The sequence below is a fragment of the Mustela erminea genome, chromosome 1, assembly GCF_009829155.1.
Source record: "Mustela erminea isolate mMusErm1 chromosome 1, mMusErm1.Pri, whole genome shotgun sequence".
Taxonomy (NCBI): Eukaryota; Metazoa; Chordata; class Mammalia; order Carnivora; family Mustelidae; genus Mustela; species Mustela erminea.
In genome coordinates this window covers 151,516,115-151,543,045 of record NC_045614.1, presented here as the reverse complement: position 1 = coordinate 151,543,045, position 26,931 = coordinate 151,516,115, and the positions used below count along the sequence as shown (strand labels likewise).

Sequence of the window (26,931 nt, the reverse complement as noted above, 5' to 3'; positions counted from 1 at the left end):
CACACACACACACACTGGAATATTATTTGGTGATCAAAAAGAATGAAATCTTGCCATTTGCAACAGTGTGGATGGAACTAGAAGATATTATCCCAAGTAAAAAAAAGTCAGAGAAAGATAAATATCATGATTTCACTCATATGTGGAATTTAAGAAATAAAACAGATGAACATAGGGGAAGGGAAGGAAAGATAAAATAAGATAAAAACAGAAAGGGAGGCAAACCATAGGACTCTTAACTGTAGAGAACAAACAGGGTTGCTGGAGGGAAGGTAGGTGGGGGATGGACTAAATGGGTGATGGGTAGAAAGGAGGGCATTTGTTGGGATGAACACAGGGTGGTGTATGTGGGTGATGAGTCACTGGATTCTGCTCCTGAAACCAGTGCTGCACTGTATGTTAACTAACTTGAAATTAATTTTTTTAAGAAGTGGGAAAGGAATTTCTGATGATTAAAAGCCAGCAACAAGGCAGAAAATGAAAAGGAAAAGACACCAAACTTTAAAATTCAGAAAGCAAATAGACCTGGAAATTACTTAGCCAACCTGAAGTCTCATTAAAAACCTGTAGAAAGGGGCGCCTGGGTGGCTCAGTGGGTGAGCCGCTGCCTTCGGCTCGGGTCATGATCTCAGGGTCCTAGGATCGAGTCCCGCATTGGGCTCTCTGCTCAGCAGGGGGCCTGCTTCCCTTCCTCTCTCTCTGCCTGCCTTTGTCTACTTGTATTCTCTGTCTGTCAAATAAATAAATAAAATCTTAAAAAAAAAAAAACAAAAAAAAAAAACCTGTAGAAAAAGTTGAAAACCAATTTTATTGGTATCATAAAATATTTCGTACATATTCTCTCCCCTCACACACAAAGGATGCATTGGGCAGATAACAGACTTTTCCTGTGAAGTCCCGGGGGGAAATTAGACACTGCAAATCCCAGTTTTAGTCAAGAAGTTAGCAGGAGTCCACCGTCAGCAGCAGGGTCACAAACATCCATAAATGAAATAATGTACTGAAATAATGTAAATCTTGATGCAAGAATCGTTAGTGGTCATTTCATGCAACTTTCTATGTAGAAATCCCTAAAGACAACGCCACGCCCCAAATGTACTTTCAGCCTGAATTGGATGCCTAGTGGAGAGGACTTTAGTATTCCCAAGGGAGCCCAGGTTGGCTCTGGACCACTGGGATAGTACATATTTCTTTATATTATTGCAGAAATTTTCTGATATTTTGGCCTAATCCTAGTTTTGCCATCCTTTGGCCGCCTTCAGTACAGGTGCCTTTTAAATATATGTCCGTGTATTTTAACAATCATTGTGGTGGAATAGTAGAGCAGATAGTTTGGTATGTTTTGATCAGATGTATGCCCTACAAAATCATCGCCACAATCAAGATGCAGAATATTTTCATTTCTCCCCAGAGTTTCTTCACATCCCCTTTCAGTCTTTTGCTCCTTCTGCCCCTCTTCTAGGCAACCATTCATCGGATTTCTGTCTCCATAGATTAGTTTTCATTTTCTGGAATTTGATATAGAGGGAATTATACAATATGTACTCTTTTTTTTTTTTTTTTTTTTTTAACTGGCTGGTACCATACCAAGCTTTCATTTTTTTTTTCATTTTGTGAAGCAGTTTTATAACAGTTGTTCTCTACTTTGGTGGAGGCATCATAAAATGTGTTTCACACTTCCTCTTCAGAGAATTAGTCATTCAGTGAAAACAGATTATGGATTTTATAAGCGAACCTTTTCCTACCACACTTAAAAAGTAGAATTGGACAATAACCTTTGAGGCACTTCTAGCTTTAACAGTATATAACTCTATATAATGTTTCCAGTTACTATTCAAAGGTGATTTTGTACATTTCCTTAAAATTAGTTCAGTGACTCTAAAATAAATATTCAGTAGGATGTAGGGTTTGTTTTATTTTGTTTTTAAGTTTAACACAATTTCCTAGTTATTTCCAGGAATCTCAATGTATACTTAATTGTTTAATGATTGTCCACAAGGTGAAAATAAAGTTGCCATTTCAAAATTTGAAGTGGCAAACGAATATGTATAAAAATAACATAAGATCTCATAGGACAGTTGTATTCCGAGGAAGAAGACTTGCCTGAGTGGAATCTAAAGACTAAAGTGAAATCCAGGTATAGAGACACCTGGGTGGTTCAGTTGGGTGAGTGTCAGGTCATGATCCCAGGGAGTCCCACATCGGGCTCCTTGATCAACGGGAAACCTGCTTCCCTCTCTGCTTCTCTTTCCCTATGCTTGTGTTCTCTCTCTGACAAATAAATAAATAAAATCTAAGGAAGAAAGAAAGAAAGAAAGAAAATAAATCCAGGTATAATTTAAGCCACAGTCATAAACAAACAAATGGTGATATCATCTACATTTTTGTCTCCTGATTTTTTTATAGTTCCAAACCACGCCCATGTTGCAAATTGGCCTTTCTACCTGAGACCAAGTTCTTTTGAGATTAAAATCTTAGTAGTAGGCAGAATACTTCAGTTGGCCTTGCTTACTTGCTATTTTAAATCTTCTGAGTTGTTTCCTTGGACCTCCAAATCTCAGGTGACAAGACCAACAGAAGCAGGTATGCAGTCTTTTCCCTATGTTAATAGCAATAATCAGGCCTCAGATTCTGGAACTGCCTTTTTTATGTTTGTTAAAATGAGATTAACCCCCCTCATGCTTTGTTTTGTTTTAGTGCATTCTTGCTTTGGGATTCTAGGTGGCTTTGCATAATCAAAGCAAATAGTAATCATGGTGTGAGAGTCATACTGTTCTTCGTTCTCTTTTAATTATTTTTTTTCTTGAATTTTTAAAGATTTTATTTATTTGTTAGTGAGGGGGGGAGAACACAAGAAGGGTGCAGAGAAAGAGGGGGACGCAAAGTCCCTGCTGAAGAAGGAGCCCAATGTGGGGTTTGATCCCAAGACCCTGGGATCATGACATGAGCCCAAGGCAGATGCTTATCTAACTGAGCCACCCGGGTCCCCCAATTTTTCAGTTTTGAAAACTATTTCTACCTTAAGTAATACTTGTTAGATAAGTAAGGGCTGTTTTTGTTTACTCAGATTTGGATTAAAAAATTCAATTCATAATTTTTGATTTGACTAATTTTCCTTTAGAAATGTATATAAATTCTTAGAAACATGCTAATGGGCCAAGACACAGTCTGTACCCTTCAGAATGTATATGTATAATTGCTTTGAAGCTTGATTCTTTTACTCTAATGAAACAGCTCTTCCAATCTATGGTTTTATCATGGATAAGCAAGACTTTTTTTTCTTCTAAAGGAATTTCACAGATAACTAACACAAATGGTAATAGAAGATGTTGCCAGTATCGGGACATGTTAAGAAAATACCCAACCGGGCGCCTGGGTGGCTCAGTGGGTTAAAGCCTCTGCCTTCAACTCGGGTCATGATCTCGGGGTCCTGGGATCCAGTCCTGAATCAGGCTCTCTGCTCAGTGGGGAGCCTACTTCCCCCTCTCTCTGCCTGCCTCTCTATTTGTGATCTCTCTCTCACTGTCAAATAAATAAGTAAAATCTTAAAAAAAAAAAAAGAAAAGAAAAGAAAATACCCAACCATCTTGAGTCTGAAGAAAATACCTTAGTTAAAATTAATTCTTTATCATTATTTTTGCTCGTCTACATTTTTAAGTACCAGAAAGTCCTTGGAGGTAGTGCTCTTGTTTAAAAACTCCCCTTCTCCCTAATGTTTCAGTGAATTTGGGAAGAAGCCGAGGGCTTTCAGGAAATTTCCTTATATAGTGTAAAGATAAACATGTTGCCTTTCACTGTGAACATTCTTAAAGGTTTCTGAAATTGACTGGAGAGCCATAGATCTTTCACCTACAAAGTCCTGGAAGCTGTGGTAGCCTCCTTTGAGCTCTTTTCTTAGTAAAACAGAAAATGAGCAGTTCCCAGCCCATGTAAAGCTGAGAAGGTCTTGAATGATGCATGTCGAGGAAAGTTGGATACTGATACTGCTGGCAGTTTGCACAGCTCTTACTGCCAAAGAATTAAAGACTCTGGGGTTTTCTTAAAAGGGGCCAGCTTCTGAAAAGTTAAGTATTTTTCCTTTGTGCAGTGACCTGAGCTCTCAGACCTCCCTAGTAAGTTAAGACTTACCTGCTCAGCTTTGTGAAGCAGTCGACCATTTCGGGTTATTTGTATGGATCATGGAGTAGAGTACTCTGTGGCTCTTCTGAGAGAAAGAAACACATCATGACCAGTGAACTCTGGAAAGTGAGTAACATGGACAAATTTCACCTAGTTCTTAAGACACCCTTTATGGCTTTCCAAGGAGCCAGAATTCCCTTTCCTGTATTTGCCTGAAGCCCAACAAAGGCAGTGCCCCTGTGCTAGTCCTTTCATAGTGAAGCAGCCAAATGCTCAATTGTGTTCTTGCAGAGGAGGGGGATAACATTCCTTTATGATCCTTAGTTTAGATCAGCTTACCACCCAAAGCATGATATTTGATTACCCTTATTATGTTACTTTGCATAGCTACAAATGTTACTAATGGTGTGGCCTTATCTAGCCATTAAAAAAGTCCAAGTTCACGCTGACTTAGCTTCAGTGCTATAAAAGGCCCTATTGCTAAGGATCCTAGGAATAGGAGCCTATGGAGAATGGAGTGGCATTTGCAGTTAGGTATGTCCTGCAGGCATGCATCCTGAACTCCTGAATATAGTCCACTGAGTGCTTGGCTGCCTGTTTTTTTCTGTTTTCTGATTTTAATCTCTAATGCTCGCTATGTCTGGGCCTGAATTGCTTTAAGAATTATAAACATTTACTGGCCTTTTCTGACTATACTCTTGTATTAGAACTGAGGCTTTTAGGATTCCTTCTGTTTCTTTCCTTCCAAATGTTTCCAACCTAGTTCTCAGTCTCACAGGATAGAAAAGATGCTGTCATTAACCAGAAGTAGCATATGGTGGGAAGAATTCTCCCTTTACCTATTCCAGTAGAGGCTGGACACTGAGCTCTTTGTCCTTGGAACAGTGGCCTCCAGGGTTTTTCATTGTTCTGCTCCCATCAATAAAGACATTTTGTGTATACACCAGTTCCAAGGAATGTATTTGTAATAACTGATATGGTACAATATACACTCAGGGTACTGTTTGTTGTCACAGACAGTGTGAAACTATTTTATGTAGTCGATGATTTTGGATCATTTGTCCAACTTGTGGTCACATTCACCTCTCTTTTATTTTCTAATGTAGCTGGTGAAGACTCATTAGGAGTGAAGGTATCTGCTCCTCCATTTTTTGTAGGTTTGTATTATTAGTGTGTTTTCAGTACCCAGTTTCTCTGTGAACATCATTTAAAGGTACTTGCCCATTTAGTGGCGATAGTCTTGCTATCAGCTAAGTTATGTCATTTGTCAGTCCATTCACTGAGGCATACATAAATTTCAGGATGTCAGAAACACTGGAAGTGGTCAAAGGAGCGATGGCCCACTGTCTAGCTCCTGCTTTGTGAAATGTTCACTCTTCTCTTGGGGGTCTCTTAAACTATTGTGACATGGGATCCTCCATCATAAGGACCAAGTTAGGATGCTAGAGAAAATAAGTATGTTAAATATTTGTAAATCGAATTTAGTTCCTTGATACTGCTTCCTAATGTTCACTTCTTGCCCTCTGGGGAAACCTTTATTCTTGGTATCTTTTGAGGAGCTAAGAGTATGGCCTCAGTCTTACCTATAGAGGGGTTTGGACTGGATGACTTTTTTCTTTTTTTAAAAGATTTTATTTATTTATTAGAGAGTGAGCATGAGCAGGGGGAGGGACAGAAGGAGAGGGGCAAGTGACTCTTTGCTGAGCAGGGAGCCTGATGCGGTGCCTGATACTAGAACCCTGAGATCATGACCTGAGCCAAAGGTAGGCACTTACCCAACTGAGTCAGTGCCTCACTGACTGAGCCACTCAGGTGCCCCAGGACTGGATGACTTCTAAGGTTTTTTTTTTTAATCTGGGATTTTTATCCCATTTATTTATTTGTCTGTTTATTTTTTTGTAGATACCTATTAACTCATTCTCATAAATAACTCTGACTGCTTGGAAGTTGTTTCTATAAGCAATAATTTTCAGAAATATGAATGACATATTAGGATATGCTTTTTAAGTCAAGATTTTAGAAATATATGTGATACCCAAACACAACTTTCAAAGTCTCCTTACTCTTCAAGGCCCACTCAGCTTAAACATTATCCTCTCAGGAAAATCTCTGTTAGGCCTCTGTTTTGCTTCCTCCTTATTCTTCCCACATAGCTCTGTCTGTACATGTTTATCAGTAGACGTGAGTTATGGTTGTATGTGTGCATGTTTGCCTTTCATGAGGCACAGTAATTGATTGCTCAGTTTTAGACCAGCAAGCCTTGCCGAATCACTTCTTTTTCACTGAAAATGTTGAAGTAAGTTGTTGAGCACATATTCTCTAAGAAATTATTCTTAAAATGTTTTCTTCCCGAGAGAACTTTTTGAGAGCATCTGGGTTTGGAGTTCTTAACCTGGAGCCTGTAGACCTCTCAAAGGTCTGTGAATGGGCTTAAGGGTAGGCGGTACATCTACAGACTCTCTGAAGTCATGTGCAAAATTCAGAGCTGTGTGCATTTTTCTGGGTGCAGTGGCCATAGCTTTTGCTCAAAAGGCTAAAAATCAAAAGACCATCTAATGTAAACTATTAATATAAATTTATGTTTCCTTTCTGACCGTATTTTCATTACTTTTGCATGTTTTCAGTTCTCTGTAGCATTTTGTGACCTTACTATTATGCAAATCATATTTTTAGCAATGCTTAATATAACCATAAACTTGAAAATGCCATGCTATATTTCCTACTAATTATGTACTCATGACATTATTTTACTTATGAGTGATAATTCTTATTGAATTTAATATGTAAATATTTTACTTATTAGAAAAAAGGGAGAATTGGGAGTTAAGTTAGGATTAAAAAAGTAAAAAGAACCATATATAGAATTGTCCTATAAACCTCTACATTGAGTCTTCTGATTTCAATGTCTATATAAAAGAGGCTCAGATCTCTTCCTTGAATATCATGTGGAAAGTTGATTCCTTGGTTTCCCTGACATCCTATTTCATGTCTTCATTGCTCTTAGACATTCAAGAGTCAGTGTGGATTATTGAACTGGGACTCAAGCACACTGAAAGCAGTACCAGCTTTGATACCCAGCAGCAGATGACCTAGGCTATGTAGGTTGATTTCTTGGAGTCTGTTTCCTTATTTATAAAATGGGAGTAAAATAATATAGGGAAACAGATCATATTATTACATAGTAAATTATTATCTTTGGTTCTAATTAATGGATTAATGGGGGTCAAAAGTGATAACATGTGTGAAAGTGCTTTATAAATTAGAAAGCAGGGGTATGTGGGTGGTGCAGTCAGTTAAGTATATGAATCTAGGTTTCCGCTCAGGTCATGATCTCAAAGTCGTAAGATGGATCCCCGGGTCAGGCTCCCTATTAAGCGGGAAGTCTGCTTGAGATTCTCTCTCTCCCTCTCTCTCTGCTCCCACACTCCACATACACTCTCTCCCTCAGCAAAAAATCTAAAAAAGAAATTAAATTAGCACTTAAATGTGAGACACTTTTTTCCCCGATAATGGCACCTACTTCTTCAATGTCATGATAGTCTTCCTTAGTCTTTGGTTTTGGCCCACCATGAAGAATCAGTTTCAAATCTATGTTTTCTTTCACAAAATTTAGGTCATGGGGCACCTGGGTGGCTCAGTGGGTTAAAGCCTTTGCCTTCGGCTTGGGTCATGATCTCAGGGTCCTGGCATGGAGCCCTGCATTGGGCTCTTTGCTCAGCGGGGAACCTGCTTCCTCCTCTCTCTCTGCCTGCCTCTCTGCCTACTTGTGATCTCTCTCTGTCAAATAAATAAATAAAATCTTTTAAAAAAATTTAGGTCATTATTATTAGCTAAGATGGAAATGTCTAGTGTGTTTGCACTGAGACACTTATATTAACTGAGTAAACAGACTCACATGAAAACATACAAGTAAAACAATGTTATTTTAAGGTACTGAAATTAACTAAAGTAATATTTCCAAAGATTGCACATGTTGGGTGTCGGTTTGGCTCTGTAAGAAGATTGGTTAAATTCCCTTGTCACAGATCCCAATACTTTCCTGGGCCCAGCCTTATATGAAGTAGTGGAAACATGGACCTTGACACTGCTGTTTGGATTATATGACTCTAGTGCTTATTAGCTGAGTGGTGTTGGGTAAGTTACTTAACTTTATTGAGCTTGAGTGACTATCAGTAAAAATAGATATAAACTTCTACTTTTGGGGGTTGTTTTAAGGATTAGAAATAATTTGGGGTACCTGGCTGCCTCAGTCAGTGGAGCATGTGACTTGATCTCAGGGCTGTGACTTTGGGTGTAGAGAATATTTAAAAAAAAAAAAATTAGAGATAATTTATATAAAGGACCTGACACATAGTAGATTCTCTTCATATGGTCGATATTATGAACTTTAAAAATTATGCTATTCTAGATTTGTGTGTAACTGTGTCTGGGCTGGTCTGTTTTAGACCCTGTTCATCATTTTGCCTTTCATTCTAGGTGCTCTTTATTTAAGTCATAGATCAAAGCCTCACACACTTCAGCTTTTGCTCTGTATTTATAAACTGAAATTTTAACTTAGGAAAGTTGCTACCTAATTTTCTTTAAAAACCGATTAGATTTTCTGCTGTATATTCTTAAAACCAGATGAAGAGGATGATTAAATAAAATGCATGATGGAAAGTACTGCTGTATACAGTTGTAGTATAATATTATTCTGTGTAAGTTTTCTTTCATATTTTTAGTTATAAAATAGTGAAACATCCAAAAGAATACTGAGAATAATACAATATACACACATTTTCTCTACCCGGATTTAAGAAATGTCAGCAATTTTCTATTTATTTTATGCGTCAGCTCTTTGTTTTCTCTAAGGAGTAAAACATTAGACAGATGACTGAAGGCTCTTGCCCATTTTAATCCTGTACCTCACTGACAGTCCTGAAGTTGGCATTTTAATTATTTTCCCCAACCATCTATATTTTTCCATTAGTGTTTTCCATTAATAATATACTGTTTTAAATGCTTTAAAATTTTTTTTACAAATGATAGCTGCTGTATACTTTTCCTAACTTAACATAAATTTTTCATGTTAAAACCAGTATCCACTTCATTTTAACTGTTATGTAGTATTTCACTAAGTGAATATTCTGTAATTATCCAGTTACCTGATGCAGGAATTCAAGTGGTTTCCAATTTTTTGATATTATTTTTTAAAAGATTTTATTTATTTATTTGTCAGAGAGAGAGAGATAACAAGAGAGAGCATTCATGGGAGAGAGGGAGAAGCAAGCTCCCCACTGAGCAGGGAGCCTGATGTAGGGCTCGATCTCAGGACTCTGGGATCATGACCTGAGGTGAAGGCAGACACTTAACTGGCTGAATTATCCAGATGCCCCAAATTTTTAAATACTATTAACAGTGGTGTGCTTTTACCTTTATTTTGGTATATTTGTATAAGAGTTTCTCTGGGATAAATTTCTAGAAGTGGAGTTGTGTGTTAGAGAGTATGCATATCTTCACCTCTTTCAGATATACACCACTCTGGAGAGGAGACTGTTTAAGATGTTGGGTTATTGTTTTCATTTGCCTTTCCCAATATAGTAGCTATTTAAATAGTGTTTAAAATCTATGGCATAATCCCATTTAAAAAAATCATATATACACACACACACACACACACACACACACACATATATACACTTATATACCTATATATATAGTATATATGTAAATATATATATATATAATTTGTAAATTAAAATAGTCCAGAAGGATACCTCCCAAGTACAGCAGTTGTTTTAGATTTTTATACTGAGCATGAAATATATGAGCAAAGCAAGAAAATGTGACCCATAATGATAGGGGAAAGTCTGTCAACCAAAAAATGACCCAGAACTGACACAGATATTAGAATTACCAGATAATGGCACCAAAACAGTCATTACAACTGTATTCCAAATGCTTCGAAGAGTTAAGTGGAGACATTGAAAATACTTTAAAAGACTTGTACTGAACTTCTAGAGATAAAGATAGAGGAAAACTGTAACATGCCAAATACACTGTAACATGCCAATACACTGGATGGTCTTAAGAACATATCAGACATTGTAGAAGAAAAGAATAGTGATTTTGAAGACATAACAATAGAAACTATCCAAAATGAAACAGAATAAAGAAATTACAAAAAAATTAAAAGTATCATCAGTGATCTGTGGGACTTAAGTGACCTAAGATCCATGTATATAGATAGAGTCCCTAAGGAGGGGGAACAGAAAAAAATATTTTAAGAATCATGGTTAAAAATTTTCCAAATTTGGGGCATGTGGGTGGCTCAGTAGGTTGGGCAACTGCCTTCAGCTTGGGTCATGATCTCAGAGTCCTGGGATCTAGCCCTGAGTCAGGCTCCTTGCTCAGCACGGAGCCTGCTTCTCCCTCTCTGTCTGCTGCTCCCCCTGCTTGTGCTCTCCCTCTCTCTCAAATGAATAAATAAAAATCTTAAAATTTTTTTTTCTAAATTTGCTGAAAAGTATGAGCCTCTAGACCCAAAAAGGTCAATTCATGTATGTATAAAGCAAAACATACATGAAGAAAACTGCATCAAAGCACATTGTAATTAAATTGCTTAAAGCCAGGATAAAGGATCTTATCTTTAGGGATAAAATCTTAAACCAGAGAGAAAGACCACTTATATAATTACATACAGAGGAAGATGGATAAAAATATATATTTCTTGTTGAAAATGTGCATAATAATGTGGAGAAACATCATCAAAACACTGAAAGGAAAACTGTCAGCCTAGAATTCTACACCTAACAAAAATATCTTTCAAAAATAAAGATGAGAGGCGCCTGGGTGGCTCAGTGTCTTGAGCCGCTGCCTTTGGCTCAGGTCATGATCTCAGGGTTCTGGGATCGAGTCCCACATCGGGCTCTCTGCTCAGCAGGGAGCCTGCTTCTCTTCCTCTCTCTCTGCCTGTCTCTCTGCCTACTTGTGATCTCTCTCTATAAAATAAATAAATAAAATCTTAAAAAAAAAAAAAACAAAAAGATGAAATAAAGACATTTCGGACATGTAAAGTGGAAAAATTCATCCTCAGCAGATCCCCACTATAGGAAAAGTTATAGGGGGGGTGCCTGGGTGGCTCAGTGGGTGAAAGCCTCTGCCTTCAGCTCAGGTCATGATCTCGGGGTCCCAGGATCGAGCCCTGCATCAGGCTCTCTGCTCAGTGAGGAGCCTGCTTCCTCCTCTCTCTCTGCCTGCTTGTGATCTCTGTCTATCAAATAAATAATAAAATAAAATTTAAAATTTATTTTAAAATTAAAAATTTTACGAATTTGCGTGTCATCCTTGCGCAGGGGCCATGCTAATCTTCTCTGTATCGTTCCAATTTTAGTATATGTGCTGCCGAAGCGAGCACTAAAATTAAAAATTTTAAAATAAAATTTTAATGATCACATTAAAAGGTTAATGGTAATAAATAAATAAATAAATAAATAGATAGATAGTTAATGGTCTAAACACCCTAGTTAAAAAGCAGAAATAGTTCATATTGGGTGAAAACACAAGACCCAGCTAAATATTGCCTTGAAGAAACTGCACTTTAAATATAAAGGCATAGGTAGGTTAAAAGTAACAGGATTGGAAAGATAAACTTGGGACGGAGCCCTGCATCCAGCTCCTTGCTCCGCAGGGAGCCTGCTTCTCTCTTTTCCCTGGCCCTGCTCTCTCTCTCAAATAAATAAAATCTTAAAAGCTCTGGAAAATACAAACTAAACTGTAGTGACATCATCCACATTATTGGTTGCCCAGCAACAGGGAGAGATGGGAGTGAGGTATTACAGAGAGTGTGAGGAAACTTGTGGGAGTGTTATATTCACTGTCTTGACTATAGTGATGTGTGTAGTATGTCAAAACTTCAAATTTTGTACTTTAAATAGGTATACTTTAGTGTTTGTTAACTATAGCTTTTAAAAAAAAAAAGATTTTATTTATTTGTCAGACAGAGAGAGGGCAGAAGCAGGGGGAGCAGCAGAGGGAGAGGGAGAAGCAGGTACCCCTGCTAAGCAAGGAGCCTGTTGTAGAGCTAGATAGATCCCAGGACTCTGGGATCATGACCTGAGCCGAAGGCAGATGCTTAACCACTGAGCCACAGCAGTTAACAGGTTCCCCTGTTAATTATATCTTAATAAAGCTGTTAAATAGAAATAAATATAAATAAAGCTGTTAATAAAGCTGTTAAAAATAAATATTTAGTTTTAAAAAGATGTTCATAAAAAGTTGTGAGATCATGGGAGAAGATGTAAAATGTGATATTTAAAAGTGGGTAAGTAGTTTTATGTTTAAGTTATGCTCCTTTACTGGCATAGTATTTTCAAGGATCCTCCGTGTTGTGACTTATGTTGTACTGCATTCCTTCTTATTGCTGAATGATGTTCCATTCTATGGATAACATCCCATTTTGTTTCTTCTCTCATCAGTTGTTGGACACTTTGGTTGTCTTGTCTATTATGAATAGTGCTGTATGAAAAGCTTATGAAGGCATTAGCCCCCAAAATTAACTGTAGTTTTAAAGTATGTGTGTGTTTTCAGTATATGAATTAAAGAAAAGAACAAAGCAGAAAGTTAAAGGTTATCCAAAAATCCCATCACTGTGCCATTACTTTTTTTTTTTTAAGATTATTTATATATTTATTTGACAGAGAGATGACAAGCAGGCAGAGAGGCAGGCAGAGAGAGGGGAGGAAGCAGGCTCCCTGCTGAGCAGAGAGCCTGATGCGGGGCTCAATCCCAGGACCCTGGGATCATGACCTGAGCCGAAGGCAGCGGCTTAACCCACTGAGCCACCCAGGTGCCCCTGTGCCATTACTTTTTATCATAGGTGAATATCCTTCCTGACATCTCTATATAAAATAAGGAACTGCTTTAAATGCAAACTTTATCTACCTCCATTCTTTTTCCTCTTCTCACTCTCCTGCTGTCACAGCTCCTGAAGAGGCTGGCCAGCTTCATTAGGTGTGATCAAGTACAATTAGTGTACGGGTGTGAGTGTTGGGGCCAGGAGACCTCTCTCCCACAATGTTCCTCCCTGTTGACTCACTTTGCCTGAGATTCTGAAATTTTTAAAAAAGATTTTATTTATTTATTTGACAGAGAGAAACATAGCTAGAGAGAGGGAACACAAGCAGGGGGAGTGAGAGAGGGAGAAGCAGGCATCCCTCCTAGCGGGGAGCCTGATTTGGGGCTCAATCCCAGGACCCTGGGATCATGACTTGCGCTGAAGGCAGACGCCTAATGACTTAGCCACTCAAGCGCCCCCGAGATTCTGAAATTAAAAAAAAACAGAATACAGCTCTTTATTCTATAATAACAAAGGTAGTTTAAAACATATAGTTTCCTGGAAGAGGCAATAATGTGTGTCCTTTCACGTATGCTCTTCCATTTGATCCTGACAAGCTTATGAGGTGTAGGTATTATCACTTACAGTATTACAAGTGAGATCCAGAGAGTTCAGCTACCCAAGATTGCATAGCTGGTGAGATGGAAACCTAGCATTGCATCTTGGATTTTGTCAGGTTTCATAGCTGAGTAGAAGGCAAGAGGGCACAGGGTGCTGAGAAGGAAGTCTGGGACCGCTGCCCTGTTAAGGCAGAAATGCTGGCTTGAAGGATTGGCATCTTTAACAACCCATGGCCCACTTAACTGGTCTGTGAGTATGGTCTTCAGAACATAGGGTCAATAATGATATTTCAGGGCTGGCAGAACGATACCTGCTTTAAAAAGGCTGCCTCAGGGGACGCTTGAGTGGCTCAGTGGGTTAAAGCCTCTGCCTTCGGCTCAGGTCATGATCCCAGGGTCCTGGGATTGAGCCCCGAATTGGGCTCTCTGCTTAGCAGGGAGCCTGCTTTCTGCCCTGTCTCTGTCTGCCTCTCTGCGTACTTGGGATCTCTGTCTGTCAAATAAATACATAAATAAATAAATAAATAAATAAATAAATAAAATCTTAAAAAAAAAAAAAAAAGACTGCCTCGGTGTGGAGTTAGTATTCCCATGTTAAAATGCAGCCCTACTATCTGTGTCTTTGAGGCTCATTTTGGAATGTAATGATATGCTACCTTATTTTAGATTTTTAAAAATTTATAAAATTTAAAGAAGCTTTTATTTTAATTCCAGGTAACATTAAGTATTGTATTCGTTTCAGGTGATCAATATAGTGATTCAACAATTCGTGAATTGTTCATCACAAATGGACATCTTAATCTGTCACCTATTTCACCTACTCCCCAACCAACCTTCCCTCAGGCAGCCATCACTTTATTCTGTATAGTTAAATGTCTGCTTTTTAGTTCATCTCTCTTTTTTCTCATATGTTTTGTTTCTTAAATTCCACATATGGGTGAAATTATACTGTATTTCTCTTTCTCTGACTTCTTTTGCTTATCATTATACTCTCTAGCTCCATCCATCTTGTTGCAAATGACAATAGCTCATTCTTTTTTAGGGGTAAATAATATTCCATTATACACAGACATGTATACACACACACCACATTCCCTTATTCATCTATCAGTGGGTACTTGGGTTACTTCCATATCTAGGCTATTGTAAATAAACCTGCAATAAATACAGAGATGCATGTATCCCTTTGAATTAGTGTTTTTGTATTTTGGGAGTAAATACCTAGTAGTGTGATTACTGGATTGCAGGGTACTTCTATTTTAACTTTTTGAGGAACCTCCATACTGTTTTTCACAGTTGACATTCCTACAAATAGTGTGCAAGTGTTCTTTTTTCTCCACATTTTTGCCAAAGCTTGCTTTTTGTGTGTGTGTTGTGGTTTTGACTTTAGCCATTCTGACAGGTGTAATGTAGTTTTGATTTGCATTTCCTTGATGATGAGTGATGTTGAGCATCTTCTCACATGTCTGTTGGCCATTTAATGATCTTCTTTGGAGAAATGTCTATTCATGTCTTCTAACCACTTTTAATTGCATTATTTGTTTTTTGGGTAGTAAGTTCTATAAGTTCTTTATATATTTTGGATACTAACTTTATATTAGATATGTTATTTGCAAATATCTTCTCTCATTTGGTAGGTTTCTTCTTAGTTTTGTTGACTGTTTCCTTCTTTGTGCAGAAGCTTTTTATTTTGATGTAGTCCCAATAGTTTATTTTTGCTTTTATTTCCTTTACCTTAAGGGACCTGTCTAGAAAAATATTGCTCTGGTCAATGTCAAAGAAGTTACTGTTGCCTGTGCTCTCTTCTAGGATTTTTATGTTTTTGGGCCTCCTGTTTAGGTCTTTAATCCATTTTGAGTTTATATTATGGTGTAAAAAAGTGGTCCGTGTCCTCCTTTGCCATGTTGCTGTCCAGTTTTCCCAACACCCTTTGTTGAAGAGACTTTTTTCCCCATGAGATATTCTTTCCTGCTTTGTAAAATAGGTTTGATTTTTATGCAAGGATCAACTCTCGGCCTCAAAACTGAAGTGAGTATAAAATACCTTTATTTTTCCTACATCAGCATAGTTTCTATTATTAGTAGCCATATAGTGGAAGACTGTTCTAGTCATACAGGGTAAAACAGTCATTTAAGGCTGAACTCAGTTGTCTTCTTCCCTGGGTGGTATTTAAGTTTTCAGAAATTTCATCTTATCATGGCATGGGTTTGAGGGTAGGGAGTTTAGTTTAAGACTGTTATTTCTCTGATACTGCCTTCTTGTGAGACTTAGGTTCCTGTGTTGTCCCAGCTGTGGATGTCCCTCCCTGCTGATATCTGCGGAAGAGTGAATTCCCTGTTGGTCTGTAGCCCATGTGGTGTCCCTTCATTAGTAACCTCAATTCCAAAGGTTCCTTGCTGTATCAGTTGGTAGAGGATGCAATCCTTGATCTCAGGATATGAGTACAAGCTCTACCTTGGGTGTAGAGGTTACTTAAAAATAAAATCTTAAAAAAAAAAAAACAACAAACTCCCAAATCCCCTTCAAATCCACCTGGCTTAGCAGTGGAATGGTGGAGGGTATGTGGCAGGGGGATTGTAAAACAGTGTTATTATTGAGCAGTTTTACCCTGTTATACATGAGATCACATGTCTCTCCCCAGTTTCCACTCCTCCATGGAACACTTTCTGGATCACTTGGGTATACAGAAGCCTCTCTCTCCTCTGTTAATTCTTTGTGTCCAGACCACACCATCTACCCTGTAACACCTCTTATAACATCTTAAAAATGATCTTAACATCATTTTATCATCTTTTAACATTTTTTTCTGAACTTTATTGATTACACATATAATACTGACATTGCTATTTAACTTTCTATTTGTGTTTCTCACAAATTCACCCCCACCGCCCACCACCACAACTAGTTTGTAAGCTCTTGGAATGCCCAGACCAAATATTAAATGTCTTGATGCTCTTCTCAAGTGCTTTCCATTGGGCTAAAAGCATAGGTGGTCCTCTGTATCTGTTGGCTGAATGAATTAATGAATTTAAATTTTTTGAGTACAGAAAATAAATCTATTATCTTGTATATCTCAACATAGTGTTGAACCCTAAGTCATCATTAACTATTTACTTCATTTGATTGAATTGAGAGACAATTTATGTTGTTCTTTCTACATGTATTTCTGGTGTCCAAGGAAGCCTAGGGCAACCATGTCTCTTACATGCAAATGACTTAAGGTTTTGATTATAGCCAGCTGGGAGGGGTGCCTGGCTGGCTCTGTTGGTAGAGCATGGGACCCTTGATCTTGGGGTCATGAGTTTGAGCCCCAAATTGGGCATAGAGATTACTTAAAAATAAATAATAAAAAAATAAAACTTAAAAAAATTAAAATCAGCTGGGAGAATTTTATAGAATGGGGAAGATAAATGAGTATAATTACATGCATGGCACATCAGGGACAGTATATAATACAAGGGAGAAAAATCAAAGACCTGGCAAGTAGTATTTGTGATGGCAATTTTACAAGAAGATGTTAGCCAACAGTAGGTAGATGACTCTAATTCACTTCTCTGAGGCTAAGGGAGAAAAACTATACTGAGCAGATGATTCCTCTAAGCTTATACTTAGAGGATTTTAATGATTTTCTGCACTTGCATTCAAATAACAAATTTTTGTTGAGTACCTCCTATGGGTAAGCAATGTATTGGACACTCCGTATTCAGAGATAATCTGAGAAAATGGGTTTCTTACATCCCCAAATGCATAGTCCTTGATGAAGGTAGGATGGACAAAAGACACAGTGTGCACACTGGCGTTCACCAGAGTGTTGACTGACTTTTGTTGTCATTGCTGAGGGACATAGCTCTTTGGTCTGAGGGAGTTGAGGAAGACTCCAGAGGGGAATGGTTTTTACCTGGATCTGGAATGATTACCAGGAATTTACAGGGCAAGGAAAGGCTAAAGAAATTCCAGGAAGAGGGCATGTGCAGAGGGTTGGTATTAAAGAAGAGCTAGGGATCCAGGGTTGCTAGGTGCTCAGTATGACTAGAACATGTGGTGTGGGCTGGGGTGGTATCTCATGATATAGGGGCATTCCATTAGATACCAGCATGGATTTGTTCTAATAGTACATCAAAGTGTATCCCCTCCAGTTTTCAAAATTATTATTAAAATTATTATTTAAAGATTTATTTATTTGAGAGAGAGCAAGCATAAGTGGGGCCAGGGACAGAGGGAGAGAATATCCAGGCAGACTCCTGCTGAGCTTGGAGGCTGACACAGGACTCGATCCTAGGAGCCATGGGATCAGGACCTGAGCCGAAATCAAGAGTTGGATGCTGAACCGACTGAGCCACACAGGCACCCCTTCAAAATTGTTTTTAGCTGTCATGTAGGAATGGTTAAATTTGAATCTTCACTTTTTTTCCTTCCTTCATTTCTTGTCTGTTATAAAAGATATATATGATCATTGTGGAAAATAGGTAACTATATAGGAAAAAATTAGATATATATAATCTCACTGTCCTCACCCCCTAAACAGCTCCTGTAATCAGTTTTATGTATAGTATCTCCTGTTCATTTAAAAAATACTATTAAGTGTATTAAAAAATTGTGTCTTGTTTTTTACTTTTAAGTGAATCCCTTATTTCTATTTCAGCCCTACTTATTTTAAAGTTTCTGTCATGATTTCCAGTTTAGAAGTCTTTTATTGTCTTCTATCATGATGGGTTCTTAAATGATTTTGTAATGTTTGTGAGCCTATCTCCAGAATCTTTTCTTTTCTTTTTTTAAAGATTTTATTTATTTATTTGACAGACAGAGATCACAAATAGGCAGAGAGGCAGGCAGAGAGAGAGGAGGAAGCAGGCTCCCTGCTGAGCAGAGAGCCTGATGGGGGCTTGATCGAATATCTTCTTTTCCTTAGTGGAGTTCAGTTAATGCTCTAGGTGGTAGAGTTGGGCCTATGGGCGGTTTGGCTTCTGCCTGCAAGATCCATATGGCTTCATAGGTTCCTGCAGTAAGGTGATGTGAAATTCAGACCTCACACCCACATGCAGGGCAGACTTGGGGTTCTGATTTCTCCTGTGTAACTTTTTCTATATAGATTCTATGTTGAGCATCCCTCTTTACAGAGAGGATGGCCCTCCTGTTTTCCAGTTTTATGTTCCACTTCCAGGTTTCTGCTGTGTTCATAGGTTTTAACTCCTGTCCCTTGAGATGTGAATGTGGAGCTGCTCTTGCTTGATATCCCACTTCATATCTGGTACCAGGAGATTTCTTTTGCTTGCTTGGGCTTAGATATGTATTGAAAAAATTTAAAGATATTTATTTTATCCACCCAATTTTTTTTTTTTTTTAAGAGGGAGAGAGTTGGGGAGAAGCAGAGGGAGAGGGAGAGAAGAAATCTTAAGTAGGCTCCATGCCCAGTGCAGAGCCCAGTGCAGGCCTCAGTTTCATAACCTTGACATTGTGACCTGAGCTGAACTCGAGTCAGATACTTGACCAACTGAGCCAACCGGGTTCCCCTTATCCAGCATTTCTATATGTTTGAAACAGGTGGAGGAGCTTACTTGTTGCCTCTATCATTTTGGCTATCCACTCCTTACACAGATATATACTTTAAACAGGTTGGGAATATATTACATGTATTGATAATCCTCTTTATTTTAACCTGATAATATATTGTAAGTTTTTCCTCATATTCTTAAAGAACATTACTTTTAATGACTGCCTGACTTTTATTATAAGAGTATACTATATTTTATTAAGCAAATCCTCTATTTTAGAAATTTAGGTTGTTTTAGGTTTTCCATTATTATAAGTAATGATGAAATGAACATATTTATACCAATATTTCTCTGCTGATTTCAGCTTGTTTCTGTAGAATAATTACTGCAAGTGGGATTCCTTCATTAACATTTTTGAGACTTTGGTCCTGTTATTACTAAATTATCCTGCAAAAAATTTGTTTCAATTTGCATCCAGTACAGTGGGTTTGTATATTTCCTGGAACTATTGCTCCAACTGGTTCTTATTCTTTAAAAGGATGGATGCTAATTTTCTGGGCAAAAAAAAAATGGTATTTCATTATTATTTTAATTTCCATTTAGTTTAGTGGCTGTTTTATTTGTACCTTTTTTTTTTTTTTTTTTAGGATTTATTTACCAACTTTAGAGAGAGAGCATGAGCGGGAAGGGCAGGGGGAGAGGGAGATAGACTCTCAAGGAGATTCTGTGCTGAGCACGGAGCCCGATGTAGGCTCCATCTCTCAAGACCCTAAACTCAGGACGGAGCCAAAACCAAGAGGCAGAGGTTTAACCGACTGCGCTACGCAAGCGCCCCTAGTGACCATTTTAAAAGGATGTTTTCAGTAGGTCACCGATTTTTCAGTTTAGAAAATTTTCTTAGTCATAGGGGCTAGAGTGGCTACTCACTTGTCCTTTTTGTTACTTGCTATTCCCCTACTGCCTACTGGATCCTTCAGTGGAAGGTGTGTTTGGTGACAGGGTGATGCAAACTACGGAAGTTGAGCCAAGAGTTGAATTGCTCAACATAAGAAAAGTGGTTGGAGTGGAGGTTAAGGAAAGAAATACCCTGGAAAGTGGGAGGCTGAAACCTAAAGGGGGTGGTCCAGGAGTTGTGACAGGCAAGGAGGCGCTATCCCAGAGAGGAGTTTGGGAGAAAGATTGGGTGGGTTAATTAAAGGAAAACGTGCAGAATTTTGTCCAGCTGTGGGCAACATGAACTTTATTCTCCACGTTTCCACAAAATCTTAAGTAAAATAATTCTCATTAAATGCTCTGTTAGGTTGGCTCTGTTTGAGGGTATATATGTTGAAGCGGATGGGCACAGAGTAAGAGCCAAGTACTGGATGGGGAGAGTCAGGGAGAGCAGAACCTGCTAAAGTAGCCCTCACAAGACACCAGAGTGCTGGACTAAGGTAGTGAGAAGTAAAGATGAGGAAGAAGGGGTATTCCAGAATTTGGAGGTAGGATTTGGTGGTAAGTTACGTTTTTTTTTGCAGGGAGAGGATAATGGAGTCAAGATGATTTTGAGGCTTACAGTTTGGGAGACTGCATACACAGGAGATGTCTCAGATGACTGGGACTAACCTTTGGAAGGAAGGGTCACTGTTTCTAGGCTTATAATTGGGGGTGTGGATGCTAGCGATTTTGAATGGTTGACGTGGGCCCAGAAGGTGGTGGTGTCAGAAAGTGTCTTCCCCATTTCCCCTGTTCTCCTGTAAGCTCTGGAGTCCTGGTATAGCTCAGAGAATGGAGAGGGATTTATTTAACAACTAGTGTTGGTCTTCTCAAGTGATCGTATTGAGTAGGTCTTTGAGGTAGTTTTGATTTAATTCAGGAAAATAAGGATTATAATTTGAGAGTTACAGAAAATTTTATAGCTTTACAATTTATTATACAGATTTTCTGTATCATTGATGGCTTTTGACTCATTAAACTATTGGCAATTAACCTCTCGCAGTCATTGTACTCTTGTTAATTTCTTTATTTCTAAAGCTATATAACCTGTGACATAGAAACATTAATGCCAGTGTGTTCTAGTTTTGGCTGTTATTTGTCTTCAGTGGTGTTTACTCTGAGTCCTTTCTTGATGTAAATACTCTTACCCAGCATTGTCAAAGGTTTGTTCTAGAACTCTGAGTACAGCATTTTATTCCTGTCTAGATGCCCGTTCTGTCATCTGTGGAGAAGTGTGGACTGGATTTTATAAATGTGATAAATCATTAAACTTCAGTCTCCGTTTCTTTGTTGGGAGACCTGTGTCTAATAAGAGGTTAAAGAGGTAAAATGGATGCTTGGAGAGTATAAAATACTCAATAAATATAGAGTGCTGTTGGGGCGCCTGGGTGGCTCAGTGGATTAAGCCGCTGCCTTCGGATCAGGTCATGATCTCAGTGTCCTGGGATCGAGCCCCGCATCGGGCTCTTTGCTCAGCGGGAGCCTGCTTCTCTCTCTCTCTCTGCCTGACTCTCCGCCTACTTGTGATTTCTCTCTCTGTCAAATAAATAAATAAAATCTTTAAAAAAAAAAAATAGAGTGCTGTTTAATTTTTCTAAGGCCAAGATTCTGATATGAGAAAATTTCCAGAGCTGGTAGTGGGCTCTGCCTCCCATTCTCCACAGCAAAAAGTTCAGATAACCTCACAGTGCTTGGGCAGATATCCACTTGCACTGTGGAGGTGTCCATCTCCTGTGGGTAGGAATGGCTCTGACCTGTTATGTTCAGCTAGCAGAATCCTTCCATGGTAGCATGCTGGCTATTGAAAGAATGATAAAACCATAGTTTTGTGAATTATTATATTCTTTAAGAAATCTGTGGTGACAATGTTGATTCTTTGTAATATGGCATCCTTTGCATTTGTTGGAAAATATCATTTTTTGGCACTAATAATTTTTATCCATAATTGATAGAAATTTAGGATTTCTAAACAGACACATGTATGGTAATTCCTTCTTCCTTTGTCAGTTAATAAAGAGGGTCAGAGTTGGTTTCTATAGGTTGTAAAACAAAGTGCCTCAGGGTTTCAACTCCTGAAAAGTTTTAATTTATGTACAAAGTGAAACATTTCAAATTTAAACCAATGTGTGCTTTGGAGGTTAAAGTTCAAACCCCAACCTGGAAACACCCTGGATAGGACTCATCAGCTTACTTGGACACAAGCTGGACAAGAATGTCTGTGTTGTTGTGAATCATTTACATGGAAATTCTTGGGTGGAGATGTGGGGAAAGGATTATAAACTAGGAAGTAATGCCCGGATTATTCCAGAGCCCTTGGAAGTGACTCAGTTTCCTGTTCTCTGATAGCTCTTTGACATTTGTGTTGAGGCATTTATTCTGAATGAAATATTTGGCAATATAGGCAGTTACAGTCTGGGAGTCTCCCTCATGTATAATTTCCAGTGACTATATAATACATAGAAAGTAAGAGTAAGGTACTTTTGTAGAGACAGAAAAAAAGGTAATGTAAAAGAATTCATATAATTCTCACAAAGCTCATTTAAATCCTTCCATGCATTCTCTGGATTTCTAGTAAAACATATTGCACATAGATAATTAAAACGGTGTTTTCAGAAGTTGAAACTCTGAGACACTTTATTTTACAACCTGCAAAAACCAACTCTGACTCTCTTTATTAACTAACCTGTCTCAGACCCTCTTTAAAACTGTCCACACTTCACGCTAACTATATGCCGGAAAGCCAGGTTCTAGGCAGGTTCTAATAGGAAGTCGTCACTGGGTGTATAACATGAGATGTAGGGGTAGAGGGGAATGTATGGAGACCACCACTATGAAGTATAATTAGGGTCTGGACTTGGAAAACTTCTTGGCATGGATCCCAGCTCTGCCACTTATTGCAAAGCCGTGGACCTCAATTACTTTACTGTGAAATAGGAGTTGTAATATTACCAACCTCAGGGAGTTTCTGTGTAGATTGAGACAGTCTATGTACTACTTAGAACAGTGCTTGGCCTATGGTGAGTACCCAAGAATGTTTATTACTGTCAGAGAGATAAGGGAAGTCTCCCTTGCCTTTTTGGACTGCTGTTGAGTGTTGTGTTTTGTGATTTCTTTGGATAGAGAGTTTGGCGGAGATTTAATGAGTCCTGTTTATATGACACCCAGGTGTTCTTTTTTTTTTTTTTTTTTAAGATTTTATTTATTTATTTGACAGACAGACAGATCACAAGTAGGCAGAGAGGTAGGCAAAGAGAGAGGATGAAGAGACTCCCCGCCGAGCAGAGAGCCCGATGCGGGGCTCGATTCCAGGACCCCGGGATCATGACCCCAGCTGAAGGCAGAGGCTTTAACCCACTGAGCCACCCAGGTGCCCCAACACCCAGATGTTCTTAATTGGGTGGGATGAGTTCAGTTCAGGAGAAAACTATTAGAATAGCATGCTTGCATTTGCTTGGGAGTCAGATTTAAACCTTGGTTTTTGCCTCTTGGAAATACAGAGATTGTGCAGAAAGCAAATGAACCCAGGCCAAAGAGATTCTTTATAGCTCTAGGTCTTCTTGGTATCCCCTGACTACAGGGTTGGGCATGTGGCCTGAGCTCTGCCAATCAGACTGATGTCCTGGGGATTAGACTGTCATCTGCAACTGGTGGTGGTTGAGGTACCTGGAGACAGCTCTAAAAGCTCTGAAAGTTTCCACTGTGGAGCTCCTTAGAACTGCCTGGCTCCTGGCCTTCCAGAGCCTGCTTGTTTAGCCCTCCCTGACTTTTTGAACCAGCATGTTCCAGGGTATTCCATTTTGGCACATTTTGCCAGAATCAGTTTTTGCGGTTTACAGTGAAAATACCTTAACTGGCACAAATACCAAGTAGGCAGATTAAATGTGTCCATTGTCAGTAGGTAAGAAGATACAGATGAAGCTATGAGTTTTGGAAATAATAGAAAATTCCTTTTTAGTGAGTATGGCTTACAGTGAGAAGATCACTTGTTTTCTGAGGTGCATTAGGAGTGAACTGTTGACCTAGTTGAATGGAAAAAGGAAGAGTCTGTAGGCTGGCCAACACAGGCCTGCTCCCAATAGGAGGTGTAGCATGTAGGCACCTTTGGAGATGGCAGGGGTTACTTTTCATGTCAGAAGTTGAAATTCCCAGTAGGCAAAAAGATAAACTCATTTTATTTAAAGATGATACTTTTGATTGTGTTTTATGGTGTAGTGCTAATAGCTGAGAATTTGTATTATAAGTTCAACATTAGGGCTGATTTTTAAAAAAGAAAGATATTTATAAAAAAGAAAGCTATATTTGCAATAAACTGAAGAACTGTAATGCTCTTTTGTGGAAGGACTTAGAAACAGTTACTAATGATATTAAACAGTTATTTTTTAAAAAGGCTTTCAGAGGAGTGACATGTTTTGAATAAGATTACTCACCATTATTGTCACCAAGAGGTTAAAAGTGATTTTTGAGTATTTATGTTGTATTGCATCATCTTATCACTGTAATTTTTTTTTTAAAGATTCTGTTTATTTGAATGAGAATGAGAGAGAGAGAGTGATAGAGAGAGTATGAGATGGAGGAGCAGAGGGAGAAATACTCCCCGTTGAACAGGGAGCCCGATGTGGGACTCAATCCTGGGACTCCAGGATCATGACCTGAGCCACCCAGGCACCCTCACTGTAATATTTTTAATTACAGAAGAAATAGAAGATATTCCATTGCTCTCAAAAAACTTAAAAATTAGATAAGGTACTGTTATTCAATATTGACACTTAGACAACTCCATTCTGTCAGAGTGAGTGTTCTCTGGGGAGACCACTAAGAATTTTCTCCCTTAACTGGGATTTGCATCTTTCTCTGACTATTCATTTTTCAAGGTCCAGCTCAAACAGTACCTCCTCTGAAAGTCTTCTTGGAAGACTGGGAGCAGTTGGAAGATTCTTCCTTTCCTATTGATTTCATTCTAGCTTGCATAATAATTCTGAAGGTGACATCCTAGTTCATTTGGAGGGCTGACTCTTTAGTAGGGGCTATATCAGGCCATGTTGGAAAACGGATCCAGAGGCAACTCAAGGCCTTTTTGGAAAGAACTGGGATTAATAAGTGGCATTTATAATGGGTAAAGGTGTCTCATGTGTTTGCCATTACTGTCTTCTGTGGTTTATTGATTCCCTTACTAGATTATAAATTCTTTGAGAGCTGATGCTGTGTGTTAGTCATCATTAGATTGCCTCCAACACTTGGAACAACACCTAGTGCCTTAGATGTTCTCAGTAAACATGTGCTGAGACAAAATGTGGCCAATGGGGAAATTCATGGTGGAATTCGCGCTCCGCTTGGAGGGCATGTGAAGAATTAGATGTAGGAGAATAGAGTTTCTCAGGACAGGAAATGACATGAAGGAGAGTTAAGGGACAATCAGGAAGAGGCCTTGGAAGAAAGAGAACGTCTTTCAAAGGGTAAAATGGGGAAGAAGAATTGTTAACAGGGAAGGATTAGAGTCTAGACAGATAGGTTTACAGCTAAAGTATATTGAGGCTAAAATCTGATGAAGGAGATTAAAGTCTAGTTTAAAGGAATAACAACAATGACAACAACAACAAAAGAAAATTTAATTATGGGGTACATTATCTTTTAGAATGTTTTCTTCCTCTTGAATTTAAAAATAGAAAATAATTAAGCAGCTTGTATAATTTTGGATAGCAATATGGTGACATCTCTTGGAAATAGTGTGAATTGGAAAGCCAAAACAATAATAGCAGCAAATAGATTTGATAAATCTGTTGTTTCTAATATTCCTACTTAAAGTCTATTTCAGGTCAATTTCTTTGAGAAGCCATAACTACATTGGATATCTAATCATGTATAAAAATGCTATTAAAGACTAGATCAGGGGTGCCTGGCTGGTGCAGTTGGAAAAGGACGAGACTCTTGATATCATGTGTTTGAGCCCATACTGCATGTAAAGATTACTTAAAAATAACTAAATAAATATTTTTTAAAAAGACTAGATAGGGAGTTTTTTTTTTTTTTAAAGATTTTATTTATTTATTTGACAGAGAGAAATTACAAGTACACTGAGAGGCAGGCAGAGAGAGAGAGAGAGAAGGAAGCAGGCTCCCTGCTGAGCAGAGAGCCCGATGCGGGGGCTTGATCCCAGGATCCTGAGATCATGACCTGAGCCGAAGGCAGCGGCTTAACCCACTGAGCCACCCAGGCGCCCCAATAGGGAGTTTTTGTTTGTTTGTTTGTTTGTTTTTAAGCCTCATTCATTCCTGAATTCCTGTCTGCCATACATCTTTCTTATTCCCTTTGTACTTGGAAGCACAGTATTGTTCCATGCAGCAGTAGGTCCCGTGGTAGGTCAAGCACCCCTTTGAAAATTGAACTAACTTATAGGAACTTTGATACTTGGGGAGCCCTGTTTTGTGAGCTACTGGGTGAAGCTACAAACATCTTGGGTGTCTGTTATTTTTACTGTCATGTATTAGGTACATTTCTTTCTTTCTTTTTTTTCCTATGTGCAATGCATTAGTAATTTCCTGATTGTAATGATTTGTTGCCTTTGAGTATTTGTTATTGCAGCTAGATTGCCTGCCGTCCTTCATAACAGAAAGACCTGCCATTCCTCATAATATATTACTACTCAGTTTGTCATCTTTAACAAGAAACGAGTTAGGAGAAATGGGAAGGATCTTTCTGGATATAGAGAAGGGAAAAAAGGAACAAAGAAGCCGTAAGTCCAAAGGCCTTTAGGCTAGGAATATAGTCTTCAGCGCTGTGGGAGCAACCATAAATGGACTTCTATACTTCACTGATGCACTGAATTTCTGGGATTAGGTGTGGTGGTGGTGGTGGTGGTAAAATACAAATTAGGACAAAAATCAATGATATTGTTAAGCACTGTATGGTGACA

At 38.5% G+C, this 26,931-nt stretch overlaps 1 protein-coding gene and 1 non-coding gene across 6 annotated transcripts in view; one reads left to right on the top strand and one right to left on the bottom strand.

Moving 5' to 3' along the window:
• PLS1 (plastin 1) overlaps nucleotides 1-26,931 on the top strand; it is a 116,344-nt gene that overhangs the window by 27,085 nt on the left and 62,328 nt on the right. The window lies entirely within an intron of this gene.
• LOC116581290 lies at nucleotides 11,409-11,515 on the bottom strand. Its single transcript, XR_004281990.1, has one exon. It is a non-coding gene; the product is annotated as a U6 spliceosomal RNA (small nuclear RNA).